Source organism: Phyllobates terribilis, unplaced genomic scaffold (assembly GCF_046119375.1).
Source record: "Phyllobates terribilis strain yellow unplaced genomic scaffold, ASM4611937v1 Scaffold_3__8_contigs__length_932513732, whole genome shotgun sequence".
Lineage (NCBI taxonomy): Eukaryota > Metazoa > Chordata > Amphibia > Anura > Dendrobatidae > Phyllobates > Phyllobates terribilis.
The window spans coordinates 9,130,100-9,141,222 of NW_027362763.1; the positions used below are offsets into that span (position 1 = coordinate 9,130,100).

Below are 11,123 nucleotides of genomic sequence, written 5' to 3' on the forward strand. Positions count from 1 at the left end.
TGATGCGCTGTCCAGGATGCCAAACTTGCCAGATGAGGGAGAAGACCCGGAAGATCTGGAGGAGATAGAGCTACCCGCTTTCCATCGTCATGGGGTGACCCAGTGCTCCCACTGTGTGAGGGACAAGCGCTCCACCAACAGAGAGGCCATGTTTAACCCATTGCCCCACCATGGATGGGCAGAGATGCAGGATAGTGACCCAGCTGTGGAGAGGATGTCTCTGTGGCGCAATCGGTTAGCGTGTTCGGCTATTAACCGAAAGGTTGGTGGTTCAAGCCCACCCAGGGACGTTGGTGTCTTTTGCTTGGGTATCATGCTACGGTTGAAGAACGTTCCTCTTTGGCCCACAGCAGGTCCCACAAGTAAAGGCTATGTTGCTGCCACCTACATTTTGAATTCCCAAGGTGCACCGGAGGAAAGTTTTCTGGACTAGATTTTTTTTATAGTCGTACAGAAGGAGCATAGCAGTGGTGTGTTTGCCAGTAGGTACAAAACATAAGATAGGACAAAGAAAATGTCCTTCCCTGGTGATTGGTAATTTTTTTATATGTCTCTATGTGTGAATATAAATTTATTCTTCAAATTATTGCATTTCTTCAAAAGTAGTGAATAAAATATGCTGGAGAAGCAGCAGAGATCGGCTGATACCTTTGATGAATCTTTGAGTGGAGTCTTATCGTCAATGCAAGACAACATGGGAAGTAGCTGAGCTGTAAGTGTAAGGGAAACATCTTGTGAGTTCATTATGATGTATTACATCTGCTCTGTAAGGAGCGGGCTCAGCTCCTGATCCGGCTTCATACTCACGCACTCTGACTGTGATGTAACAGCAGGAAAACAAAGGGGTTGAATGGAAACGTCTTGTGTGTTATTCACCAACCCCAGGTACAGTGCTGGAGTCTATAACACAAATGGAAGCTTCACATAAGGAGCGTTGGTGGTATAGTGGTGAGCATAGCTGCCTTCCAAGCAGTTGACCCGGGTTCGATTCCTGGCCAACGCAGTATGTTTTTTCTTTTTGCCCTAATTGATAAATCTTCCTCACAAACTTGAAGCTCGAGAGAAAATCTTTTATAAGACCTTCTTGACCAGACGACATTTTTCAAATCTGACAAGTGTCTCTTTTTGTGGTGATAATTCTTGGACTCCGACATCTCTCAGTGATTCTGAGCTTTTGTGGCACTTTACACCTGATGATCATATATTATTGTTTGGAAGAACTTTATGGACTTATTACTTTGTATTTATGGTTATCACTAACTTTGGCGCATTTATCGTGTTGGTGGATTCCTCAGGGTTTAGGCCCAGAGCAGGAGGGAGCGGTCCCTTATTCCAGGGGCCCCTGGTTGGTCTTAGTCAATTGTCACTTTTTAATGTTTTTAATTGTTTTTGGACTTGTGATGTTTAATAAATACTAACTTTATATTGCTGATCCTCGGCTGTTATCGTGCTGCATTTTCTTGATTTTTGCACGTTTTCTTCAGGTTTGCAGTGAGTCGATCCCATATTTTCATTTATTATTATTTTTCTGGTGGTGACTTTAGTATTTAGAATCCTTGTAAATGTCACAGGTGCCGAGAGGGAAAAGAGGAAACAAACTGCAGAGGAAGGAGAGGAAAATATCCTGGAATAGGAAACAATGTAATGTAAGAGCTTATTTGTGGGCGACTTGAGTAGATTTACTATAAATAATTATAATTTGTATTTCTGTGGCGCCAACATATTCCTCAGCGCTTTACAAATAAGAGGGGAGAAATAAAGACAATAAGGACATTACTGAGTAACACGGAAAAGTACAACTACAGGAGGAACGAGGATCCTGCTGGCAAGACACTATCTATCAGGAATTGGAGGGAACACAAGAGGTTCGGCTATGTCTTGTAAGGTTCGGCTATGATTATATACAATAGGGGTATTCCAATAAAGCTGCAGGAACCGATCACCAGCCAGGATCTGTATCAGTACAGACACAAAGTGCTCCAGGGTGCATGATGGGTGAGGGAACAGATGATTGGAGGGACAAAATTCTGAAAATTTAGGAAGGAAGAGTTAGTAAAATGAGGTGAGGTTATAGCCAAGACTAAAAAAAGTGTTTTTAAAGTACTCAAAAAATCTGTAGACCTGGAATTTATATTACTGTCTGGGCTAGAGCATTCCAGAGAACTGGAGCAGCACAAGAGAAATCTTGGAGACAGGTGTGTGGTCTAAATTTTAGATGATGTCAGTATTGCATTGTTAGCATAATGAAGAGCATAATAAGGTTACTAGAGATGAGGGAGGAGATGTAGGGTGGTGCAGCACTATCGAGAGGACAGGTAGGTGGTAGACAGAGATGAGGAGGAGATGTAGGGTGGTGCAGCACTATCGAGAGGACAGGTAGGTGGTAGACAGAGATGAGGAGGAGATGTAGGGCGGTGCAGCACTGTGGAGAGGATGGGTAAGGTGGTGGACAGAGATGAGGGAGGAGGAAGATGTAGGGTGGTGCAGCACTGTGGATAGGATGGGTAGGGTGGTATACAGAGATGAGGAGGAGATGTAAGGTGGTGCAGCACTGTGGAGAGGATGGGTAGGGTGGTATACAGAGATAAGGATGAGATGTAGGGTGGTGCAGCACTGTGGAGAGGATGGGTATGGTGGTAGACAGTTTTTTCTTCATCATACGAGGGGCGATCCAAAAGTAATGATAATCAATACTAAACACAATGAATATAGTAAAAAAAAAAATTATTTTTCTACATAGTCTCCTAACAAGTCTATACATTTAGTCCATCTCTGTTCTAAACTTAGAATTCCCTTCGAAAAAAATTCTTGATCTTGACCCTGAAAAAAATCCCCAACAGCGGTTATCACGTCGCTATTGTCATCAAATTTCTTGCCCCGGAGGTGTTCCTTCAGCCGAGGAAAGAGAAAGAAGTCACTGGTGGCTAGATCTGGCGAATAGGGGGGGTGTTCCACCAGTTCAAAGCCCACTTCTTGAATGGTAGCAATGGCAACTGCAGCTTTGTGAGACGGCACGTTATCTTGGTGAAACAGCACTCCAGCCCGCAGTTTTCCACGCCTTTTCTCCTTGATAGCCTCCCGCAATCTTCTTATTTGTTCTGCGTAGTAGGAGCCCGTAATAGTGGCTCCCTTCTCCAAATAGTCCACCATAATAATTCCTTCAGCATCCCAAAAAACGGACGCCATAACCTTCCCTGCTGAGCTTGACACTTTGAATTTCTTCGGCGTCGGTTCGTTGGCTCGTTTCCAAGTCATCGATTGTTGTTTCCTTTCGGGATCAAAGTGGTGGATCCAGGTCTCGTCCATGGTCAAAAAACATGACAAAAAATTCTCCTTGTCTGCTTGGAACTTTTCGAGATTTGCTATTGAAATGTCAACTCATTTCTTCTTTTGCTCGTCGGTTAACATTTTTGGCACCCAACGCGCCGAGACCTTTCTCATATGCAATTCTTTTGCAAGGATTCTTTGAATACTGCCATATGAGATCCCTGTGACCTCAGCTACATGCCTGATAGTCACTCTTTGATCAGCCAATACAACCTCTTCAACTTTTTTCACGTTTTCTTCATTGAGGGACGTGGATGGGCGTCCTTCATGATGTTCATCTTCCGTCGATGTTCTTCCCAGCTTAAATTCCTTGGCCCAGCATGCAACTGTGGAATATGGAGGAGAAGAGTCCCCCAATGTTTCCACCAAGTCACTGTGTATGTCTTTGGTAGTCATTTTTTTCAAGCAGAGGTATTTGATGACAGCTCTGAGCTCGTTTTTTTCCATTTTGATGTTCACACTCCTCGGCAGTTCCTATTCAAATGAATGTAGCTCCCGGGAATCGTGGCCTATTTAAGTGATTTTTTTTTCCTAGACTAGTGGGTACCTAAGAGAGAAGAAAACATTTTATTTTAATTTCTGTGTGCAATAGAAATAACCGATTATCATTACTTTTGTACATCATTGGTCGTTACCCAGTTCTTCAAAACACCTTAAAATCTTTACATTTATGCTGGAATTCCAGAAAACTTCACCTCAGTTCAGATTGTAATAAAGCTAAACAAAGATATAGAAAAAAATAAAGAACTGCGTCGGCCGGGAATCAAACCCGGGTCAACTGCTTGAAAGGCAGCTATGTTCACCACTATACCACCAATGCTCTGTGCATGATCTCTGCTCCATCTCTGCCAGACTGGAATGCCTGGATCTTTGCACCATAGGATGTCAGTCATGGAGCGCTGCACGATAGCGCCGCCCTCATGGTTTAGAGCAGTGACTGTCCGTGGCCACCCTGACAGTATCTCTCCATCTTCTCCCTATGTTCTTCCCCTTTGGCTGCTGCAGACGATCACAGAGGAGATTTACCTACAATCGTAACCAAAAGTTTTGAAACCGACACAAGTTTTGGTTTTCATATTTTGCCTCTTCAGTGATTTCGCTCTTTTAGTCGGATGTTTCTCTGGTTACTGACGGACAATTATAAACATTTCGCACGTTGTTACATTTCTTCTTGACAAATCCATGAAGTTTCTGTGACGCCTCAATATTCCCGGCAGCGCTGCCCCTTATTCTCCAGACTTCTGCCCTTCCCCCGGCAGCTGGGTATCGGCTTCTGGGCAGATCCTGACTGACGGCCGCCCGTTCTTGTCAAATCAGAGCTCGGAGTTATCACAATTTCTGGGGATTGTTTGTTGCTTTTAGAGGATTGATCACAGGTTCTCAGTGATAATATGAGGAGCTTCCTGGACCCAAAATATCAAGGTTTTGTTCCCTGAGACACTTGGTTCTCACTTTTGCCTTCTGACATAGTCTCCACCAGCTGGAGAAAGCATCATCACCACGTTGCTCCTGGATGATGGGAGAAGTTGCTCTTGGAGGAGGTTTAGATCCTCTTTTTTATGCATTGCGAGTTGTTAGGCAAAAACGAAGGGGCTTCATCAGAGAAAATACTTGCAGGAAGTCCAGGGACCGGACTGCCGAGGACATGAAGCCTCAGCCATGCCAGGCACCGGTTCCTCAAATGACGTTGTCAGCAACAATATGACATAAGAAAGCAAAGAAACAATTGCAGAACCCTAGGAATCCTCTAGTCTCAGATGTCTCCAGAGGACAGTATCTCATGGGTGTAAGGTGGGCAGGGCAGCAGTCATGGTCAAGTGGCTGCCTCCCGTCACCCTGGCTCCTCACAAGTAAAACGTGCCCCCATCCATATGTGCTGTGTGTGTAGTGCAGAACAGTCATTGTTCAGCCGCTGTCTCCATGTTTCCAGATCCAGGAACAGCCGCACATAAATCAGGGGACACCCGGTTCACCTTAACCAGTTCACTTTTACTTAACAGTTCAATTTCCATAGATGACAACATGTATAGGGCACAATCTTCTTTTCCTCTGAAGTCCACAGCACAGTACACTTTAATGTTCTCTGTTGTTTCAGCCTGAACTATCCCTCCACTTACTGGCTCCTTCAGCCCCAGGGATTTTCCGTTCGGCACCGCAGTACTCACGAGAGCAGCCCCGCACCCCTCACGCATTTCCCCATCCGATTTCCATTGTACGGAAGGGTGGTAAGCACTATCCATAGACACTGACATGAGCCTTGGGCTCCGGATGTTCCAGGAATGTCTGCAGGACCCATACCGCCGGAACAATCAGTACTTCTCGTGCCTCCAGCCCACTGCCCGTGACCTTGACTTTCTTGACTATAATACTGAACACTATCGCTATTTGATCTAATCAGGAAATGCTTTCCCTTTCTCGTCTGACCTTGTTCCCCTACCATGCTGGGCTGGTCCCAAACATATTAAATGTATGCTAACCTGTACACTATTTCCTACTACTAATATGTCCATCACTGCATATTTCCCTTTCGTAACCTAACCTCTAAGCCCTATACTAAACCCTGTGTCCTAAATCTAACTCTATTCTTTCCCTATGCACTACACATTACTCACATGGTACACGGTTTATATAACATTACAAGTACCTATAAGATTCTAGCATTTTCACATATTACACCTCTCAATAAAATACAATAAAACTACGTGTCATAACACACATTTTACCATTGTTGTATTGAGGAGTAAAGGCATAGGACAGTCCCTGTCACACCCTCACATGGGTGCGGTGCAGGGTCTCATGTAGAGGGTCAGGGTCTCCTCTGAGCACATTGTGGAGTCGGTGACAGTAATGTAACTGCCGCACCTCAGTGTAGTGAGTGATGTGTCTGCAGATAATGAGCGAGTGACCTGGCACCAGGATGATCTCTACAGCTGTAGTCGTGGCCGAGTGGTTAAGGCGATGGACTTGAAATCCATTGGGGTCTCCCCGCGCAGGTTCGAATCCTGCCGACTACGGGTGAAGGTTTTTTGGCAAGGAATTAAGCAGTAATTTCCTGTAGGAGGCGCTATAAGGATTGTTTTTTTTTCTATCTTCATTGGAGCATTCTCGGATACTTCTTCCTCTCTATTTTAAAGACTTGTTACCTGCCAGATCCTTCTTACGAGAATCAGAAGCTTCCATAGATTCTAGACGAGCTCTGATTGTAGGAACCTCCCTCATCAGTGATTACTGTAATGTACCGATATAATATTCTCCCTCCGGTTCAGCTTCAGGACGCCCGGTCTGTATATGGAGACACTGGGTGGCCGCTCCATGATTGTGATTCCCAATAGTGATTGATTGGTGTTGACGCACCCCCAAAGCAGTGGGGTACTCGGCAGCCGGGCCGATGGATGCTGGTGGGGGATATCACAGTGGCTGGCCCGGTCCGTGGCCCAGGGCGGTCAACAAAAAAGTTTGTTTTTATAGGGGATTTGTAAAGTGTCCGTGACGCCACCTGTGGAGCCGCCACTGCGTAGCAGTCCTCTGAAGCTGATGTTACTGCAGCAGGGATGTGTGGCTCAACACAGGAAGAGCTAGCTCCAGGGCAGTGCAGATATAGTTGGTTGCGCTGGGTGTTGTAGTGCAGGGGGAAAGATGGCGCAACTCAAATAATGGACGGAGGCAGTGCGGTGCAGTCATCCGAGTCTTTGCTCACAGTTGTTAGGTTCCACAGATTGCACTGTCAGCTCACAGCCTCCCACGTCGCGCTGCGTTCACCAGAAGAAGGGTTCAGCCCTTCCTCAGGTGATTTAGGAATACCTGACGGAACCCTGCTTTCTTTTGTTCCTCACTAGACCGTCTTCACGCTGGGTCTTCTCCCTCCTGCCCTGCGCTTCCCGACTCTCAGTCCCGCTCGGGTGCTCTGAAGTCCCTCCTCCCTTGTTGGAGTTCCCGGACCTGCTTGACCCTCACGGAGCTTAGAACGAGGCTTTTGGCAACTGGCTATATAAGCCAGAAGCCTCCGGTTTTTCCAGCCGAGACTTGAAGTAACACGGCTGGTCCAGGGGCCGGTCCCCTTCTTGCGGCCTACGATCCCTCTGTCTTCTGACAGATTCGGGGCGTACGGGTGCCGTCCTGCACTCGCCGTACCCCCTGGGATCCTTTCTACAAAACGGAGCCTACTCCCTGCTCCCTTCCTGGGCCTCTAAGACTGGGCCCTACTTGTGGAGCAGAACTCCTAAAGAGACTCTGCCCCCAGACTGTCTGTCCTCACTCTCTCAATGAACTGTTCTGATCTCCCTAAGATGGCTTCCCTTTTTATACCTACTACTATAGTGCTCCCCTAAACTGCTTCCTCCACCCACACCCACTACTGGTTCCCCCTACCTTTGGTTCCCCCCACTCCAGCCAGGGACAGGGCTCAGCAGAAAACACATTGCATCTTGCCCTTCCAGCCGGCCTGGACCAGTGTAGTGTTGGATGCAGGTGTTGGGGTTCCGGGCAGCACTCCCTCCTTACCTGAGGGAAGGAGACACCACAGTACCTCTGTGGCGACTGAACCCTCAGGGGCGCCACAGTGTCACATCCGGAGAGTTAGGAGCCACCATCTATTGGTGCCCTTCAATCACACTTCATAGGGTTGGATGGAGCTGGTGCAGGAGCGCATCCGCAATCTTGACATTTACAAGGTTATCAGTGATCTGAGCCGCTCCGGTACTTGGTGCTATAGTCAGGTGCCGCTGTATAACTCCGTGTCTGAGCCTGCGCCGAGCACCGCACCATGTACAGGTACATCAGGGTGTAAGACAGGAGTTCTGCTTCTTCTCTCCTGGCCATGCGTCTGATGTTCTCCTTCAACAGTTGTGAGATGTCAGGTATTTTCCCCTCCTGTGACTGTTGCTTTTTGTATCACTTTTTTGTCTTACTCGCTCCCGTTCTTGTCTATAAGGTTTGGATCTGGATTCTTTCTTCATTTTTGCATCCTATTTTTGTAAACCGCCTGTAGATACAGTAAATATCCCACTGTATCCATGTTATTGGATTGTTCATTTTCAGGAAAATGTGTGCCAGTGACCAAAGATGAGAGAATCTGCAGATTACTCCGTGACGCAGATCATGGCATCATAACACGGGCCGGGACCTTTTCTTTAATCACACTTCAAGAATAGTGTTGAGCGAGTATGTTCTCTTAACCTTTCCGAGTATTTACAGCTGCTCGGTGATATGGTTGAATCGCTCCCGTGTGCATGATTTGCAACTGTTTGACAGTTTTATTACATGTGAGGAACGTCTATTTCATACACATTCCTCACATGTAATAAAGCTGTCAAACAGTTGCAAATCATGCACACGGGAGCGATTCAATCATATCACAGAGCAGCTGTAAATAATCGAAGCTCGCCCGAGCATACTCGCCGAAAGGGTTAACAGAGCATACTCGCTCAACACTAGTCTAGACCTTTTGAATGCATAATATGGCCGCCATTTTTCTGGATTTGTGTGTTTTGAATCATACAAAAAAAAAAGGGAATTTACTAGAATCTGCACATTATTAATAAATGTTTCATCTAGAATCATAAATAAATTCTCTATCTGAAGAAAAGATGGACGACTCTGGCCTGTGAAACACCAGTATCTGGATGGGAATGTTTGTCTTTTTACAACAGCACCAGGAGCCGCGGTATCAGCCGTGATCAGGAGACCTGATTCTGTAGTTGTCCTCCTCATCAGTGCAGGGAAAATTTTATCTCCTGTTCTTTATTAATTAGAAAGTGCAGCGACTGGTGAACGAGTCACAAGAGGCAAAAGCAGCAGCTCAGCAAAGGGGGATTAACTCGAATGGTAGAGCGCTAGCTTAGCATGGAAGTGGTAGAGCGCTAGCTTAGCATGCGAGCAGTAGCTGGATCGATGCCTGCATCCTCCACGTGTTGTGTGGCTTTTTCTTCACCTTTTATGCTCGTTTTAAGGTCAATGATAATTGTATTTAATAAAAACAACTTAAGGGTTCTCGCCATTCTCCCTTTAGGATTCTCTAGACGACATATAAAACACATGAAAAGTGTAGATAAAAAACACCTCCAGATAAGTATGGGGGAAATGTATTAATATCCGCAATATATTCAACAGTCATAATAAGGGGCTACCTGAAATAAGAGGTTACGCACCTTGTAATAAATCAGGAGCAGATCTGGGGTCTTATCGCCAGAAGATCAGTTCCACACCAGTGACGGGAGGAGGCTAGATGAAGTTATGGGTGGTATAAGCCTATGAAGAGGGGCTTCAGCACCGGAGGAGCCTGAGTAAGGTAAGAACATTCAGTGACTCCTTTGTCATCTCCACAGGTCGGATCAGAGGAGTCTCGGCTCTTTGCTGGTGCTGCACATTCGCAGCTTCTCCCATATGGTCTAGCGGTTAGGATTCCTGGTTTTCACCCAGGCGGCCCGGGTTTGACTCCCGGTATGGGAAGCTTCTTTTTTTTTTTTAATTTTGACTAATTTCCATAAACTATCCCAGAAAAACTTGCTACTATTCCATGATTAAAAGTTTATAATATAGTATTATGATCTACAAGACAAAATTATATAACAGAAAAATCTATGCGAATACTTTTATGGCAAAAAAAGACAAAAGATTTTCAGGAATGACAACTTTATTAGCAAAGCAGAAAAATGACGATGGCATAAATTTCAATTTTTAATAAGTTTCAATTGGAAAAAAGTCCTGATGAAGAGGCCTCTGTGCTCCGATGACGTCACAACATAATATCATTTGTGGCAATTTATGTTTTGGAGTTATTCAAAAAAGGTATCACGCCTAAAAAACCTTCAACTCTGGACGCCTGCAGCTGAAATGGCTGTATGTCCACCCCTGGTCATCATAATATGTCATATACACACTGTGGTAGATCTGCTCACTCGGCTGCACATGGAGGTTGACACGGAACACTGTCTCTTTAAATTTTCTGTTGGTTTATTAAACGGCATAAACCAATGAAGAGTTCTGAAAAAAATACAGCCCATCTGGCATAATGGCAAAAGAAAATAACAAAAAGTCCAGCATAGTGCTTGCACCGGCTGGGATCCAGTCACTCAGGATCAGCAAAACCACACGGTTCATATTAGTCCACAAAACACAAGTTCCTCTCTTTGGAGCTGGCCTCCAGATCCTGACCACCACCTGAGTGAAAAGGCTGGCTATTTAAAGCAAAGACCACACCCTAGGATGGAGATATGGTGAATGACCTCCCGTCCCCACTCTGCTCATTCACATATAAAACATGCCCTTTTAAATAGCTGATTAACCCTCTCTGCACCTACTATGCCGGAGAAGACTTCCATGTTTCACATCACTGAAGCTAACATGTTTCACTGAGGCTATGTCCCTTCCAGTATTCTGCCCGTAACTTTGTCACATATCCCCACCTCTGCCCAAAGCCGGAGGTTTTGGCACCTTCACTTGCTAAACAGGGAAGTCTGGACAGGTCATCTGTGTTGCCATGTAGTTTCCTGGGCCTGTGCACTAAATGACAACTAAAGTCCTGGAGCGCTAGAATCCACCTAGTAACTCGGGCATTCTCCCCCATCCTTACCCTAATCCATCTAAGGGGTGGAGGAGGATTTGCCAATACCCTTTTGTTAGGTCCAGGGTAGTGATGTACTTAGCAGGACCCAGCCTTTCAATAAGTTCTTCGACCCAGGGCATCGGGTAGACGTCAAACTGACACTTCGTTCAGTTTTCTGTAATCGTTACAGAAGTGCCATTCGGATTCGGTACAAAAACAATGGGGCTGGACCAGCCGCTCTTAGACTCCTCAA

At 45.6% G+C, this 11,123-nt stretch overlaps 5 non-coding genes across 5 annotated transcripts; 4 read left to right on the forward strand and 1 right to left on the reverse strand.

Moving 5' to 3' along the window:
• The first annotated feature begins 216 nt into the window (after positions 1–216).
• TRNAN-AUU (transfer RNA asparagine (anticodon AUU)) lies at positions 217–290 on the forward strand. Its single transcript has one exon. It is a non-coding gene; the product is annotated as a tRNA-Asn (tRNA).
• Positions 291–931: 641 nt separating this feature from the next.
• On the forward strand, positions 932–1,003 carry TRNAG-UCC (transfer RNA glycine (anticodon UCC)). Its single transcript has one exon. It is a non-coding gene; the product is annotated as a tRNA-Gly (tRNA).
• Positions 1,004–4,075: 3,072 nt separating this feature from the next.
• TRNAE-UUC (transfer RNA glutamic acid (anticodon UUC)) lies at positions 4,076–4,147 on the reverse strand. The gene has a single exon. It is a non-coding gene; the product is annotated as a tRNA-Glu (tRNA).
• Positions 4,148–6,259: 2,112 nt separating this feature from the next.
• Positions 6,260–6,341, forward strand: TRNAS-UGA (transfer RNA serine (anticodon UGA)). The gene has a single exon. It is a non-coding gene; the product is annotated as a tRNA-Ser (tRNA).
• A 3,361-nt stretch (positions 6,342–9,702) lies between these two features.
• On the forward strand, positions 9,703–9,774 carry TRNAE-UUC (transfer RNA glutamic acid (anticodon UUC)). Its single transcript has one exon. It is a non-coding gene; the product is annotated as a tRNA-Glu (tRNA).
• Positions 9,775–11,123: the final 1,349 nt, after the last annotated feature.